Below are 3,628 nucleotides of genomic sequence, written 5' to 3' on the forward strand. Positions count from 1 at the left end.
TTTTTTGCTTTTAAATTATTTGGTAGCTTCTTTTTAAAGATCTTTAAGATCACAAACTGGGTGGGTAACTGATTTCCCGTGGAAGCCTTCGAGTGGGGCATAGCCGGTTATGGGTATGATCGAATGATGGGAATGGGATTTTAAGAACTCCTCGAAGTCATCGTTGCTGTTCGCAATTTTGGTAGATGTTGATTTGGAACCGACAAATTTTGCAAGCTGTGATAACTATTTTAGTTTAGTCCAGAACAGTGGAGATATTGGACCTAAACTTCATATTATTCCTACAGATTCCCATGATCGCCATAGATAAATCTGTCTTTACCTCGTTTAATCTCCCTGCTGGATTTTGCATTGATCTTAGCTTCTACGCCATACAATAACGATGAGCCGAAAGTTTGGACCGCCTTACTGTGCATACATATGTAAATACATACATAAATCCACTGTTGCGAAGCCAAAATGCGGAAAGTACAAAACTGAAGGCAATATGTGGTTTTGTACTGCACTGCGTTTACGTTGCCTTCGCCTCAACCACTGCCATAAATAGATGTTTTTATGTAGATGCATATGTATGTATGTACGTTTGTGCGAAATTACGTTTGTATGCAAATTTCCTTGTGCGTATAGAGCTTTCTGTGTCAGGGTGTATGCGTCTGTCAAGCTGTTTCGACACACTTTTCACAGTCGGCTTTCCAGCCTCGCACTCGACGCCAGCTCGTTGCCAACCGTGTGGGTGGTAATTTTCTGCAAGCATATGTACGTTTACAACTACATATGCACTCATGTAGAATCTTATTGAGGCTGGTGTTAACGAAGCTGCTGGTGCGGGTAGATTGAAACACCCACACACAAGCAAAGTGAGTGTAAAAATGCAGGCCATACCACAATGAGAGTGTGCTTTCCATGTCATAGAGATGTGGGAGTGAAGGCACTGCAAAACCCAGCTTGTATTAGTAGTAGTGACTGACATTAACTGTAGTAATGGTTGTTGTTCGGGGGGGGCTGTTGTCAAGTTGTTATGTTGATTGGATTTTTTCTTTTCTTACGAAAAGCCGTCCGCTTAGCACAGCTTGAGTGAAGCGTCTAGCTGAGGCTGAGTTAATGCATTTGAAAAATGCTCAAACGTTTGCACACATGTATGTTAATGTATGCATGTGTTTATTTAGGTGTGCGTGAAAATGCGTTACTACAGTCACCTCAGTCACTTTCACCTTTCCAGTGTATGCCTAGCTGTGTGTGCATAAATGCGTTTGCGGACGAGGTAAACGAAATAAAGTCAAGTGTTATGTGTGCCACAAAACTGATTTCTCTGGTTTGTTTTGTCGGTAAATGTATGAATGTATGTAAGTCGGTTCGAAGTGCGCTCTGTGCTATGAAGTTGGTCTGCTAAAGTCCGATTGAGTTGAGAAAAATGTAGTAATTAAAGGATGGTTTTCAAGTAGACAACACCTGGCTGAATGGATAAGCGCTTTTGGTAGTTTCGCTGAGCTCAACCGAAAAGTAAGTAATTAAGTAAATTATTAAAATGTAAATAAGAGAGTAAGAATAAACGGATTAAAAATGCCGACTTTCTGATGAAATAAGATATCTACGCATATAAAGCATATGGGACGGTACAAATTTATCTTAAAATAGGCACACCTGCTGCCAGCTGCCATATTCTTCAGACTTCTTGACAAGGCAATTCTGGAATTTGTGTTTCGACTCTGGCATTTGTTGAACGACAAAAGTCTATCGTAAGACAATATTTAATTCTTCCACCTTCCTTAAAAGCTCTTCCTGTCTTTCAAAATACTAATTGCAAGATCTGCAAACGAGGAGGTCAACCAAAAAGTTTTGAGAAAATGAAATTAAATAAAAGAAATCTAAATATATTTTTCAATAGTGTTATTAAGCTTTGTACCACGAGTCGTTTGTTAGGAAAAATGGAAAAAACCACAAAGTCTAAGCGGCAGAAGTTATACATAGCTGCTTTTTCAGAGTTTACCACATCTCCTCATCAAATTTCTTTTTCTTTATACTTTTATTTCGAAAATAGTAAAAACTAAAAATTAAAAGTAAATTAAATTCAAAATCAAGAAAAATTGCAATTAAAGATACAGTAAATAAATAAAAAGAGGTTCCAAAAAATGTATTTAATAAAATATATGTTAGAAAGATTCAGTCGTTTTATTTTTACTTAGCTAAAATATGCATGTCAATATGGCATCTCCATTCATTTGTCATTTTCATACTCTCTTATGCTTCCTTTTTGTATTACATTCTTCTTCTTCTCTGTGTAATTTTGATCGGAAGCTAATAAAAAACAATTTATTTAACTAAGAACAAGGTCTTTTATTTTAATCTGGGAATTCCACTGCCACTATTTTTCTTTTTAAAACAAAAAAAAAGAACTAAAAACGAAAAGAAAACTAAATCAAAAACGAAAATAAATAAAATAAGTTTCTAAAAATTAAATGAGCTAAAAAATATTTTTCTTTTTACAATAATAAAGCTTTAAAAATAAAGTCAAGTTAAAAAAAAAATAAATTAAAATAGAAGAAAAAGATAACAAGTTTTTAAAACCAAATAAAAACAATTAAATGAAGAAAGAGAAAAAATAAATAAATAAACCTCTAAAACTTAATTAACAAAAACTATATTTTTCCTTTTAAAAAGCAATAAAAACTAAGAACTGAAAGATCAAATAAAAAAAAAAAATGAAATAAGTTTCTAAAAACTGAATGAAATTTAAAAAACTTCTACTTTTTAAAAGAATGAAATTTAAAAATTAAAAAAATCAAGTTAAAAAAGGAAAAATAAATTACCAATTAAAAACAAATAAATCTTAAAATTATATCAAAAATGGATAAAAATTGATTTAAAAAAAATAAATGCATAAAATAAATTTTTAAAACTGAAATGATTTTAAAAATATATACATACATATATTTTACTTTTTAATACAATAAAGTTTCAAAATTAAAAAGCATTTAATCAAAAAAGGAAAAATTCCGCTGCCCGAGAATTGCGACTGTAGGTCGAATTCACTAAACTAGCGGGACAAAATGTAAAAATCAAAGTCTTGCGAATAGTGTCAAAATTTCAGGGTTAACTTGGAACTATTTTTTGTTTACCTCTTTCACTAATAAAAAAAATATTCTTATAAGTTGGCTAGTCGATGCAAGTCAGTTAGCTGTAGCAGAGAAACGTTTTTTTGAGCGATTTCGATTAGCTAGTAGAAGCGCAAAGGTGCTTCTATTGTAATTGATTACCGGTAATAGCAAAATTATGTCATAAATTCTTAAATTTAGCAAATAATTTTTTTATAGCTCTTCAAGTTCAACGTGAAAAGTTGAACTGGAAATCATTTAATTGCATTTTCAAAAAAAAAAAACCTTAATAGTTCCGACTCGAAATTCATAAAATCTAATTCTGTGAAGTGTTGGCTTTAAGATAAAATATACTCTTTTTGTGGGCTTTCGCGACACCCATACAATTATTTTAATTTTTCAGAATAGTTTCTCCAATATCGCAGCAACAACCCCAAAAACCCCCGAGTAACTAGTTTCGAGCGAATTCAAATTTTTTTTCAAAATTTACCCGCCATATTGGAACCCCCCTTTTTAATTTTAAAAATTCATGATCA

The sequence above is a fragment of the Rhagoletis pomonella genome, unplaced genomic scaffold, assembly GCF_013731165.1.
Source record: "Rhagoletis pomonella isolate Grant_MI unplaced genomic scaffold, Rhpom_1.0 Rhpom_scaffold_00001, whole genome shotgun sequence".
Taxonomy (NCBI): Eukaryota; Metazoa; Arthropoda; class Insecta; order Diptera; family Tephritidae; genus Rhagoletis; species Rhagoletis pomonella.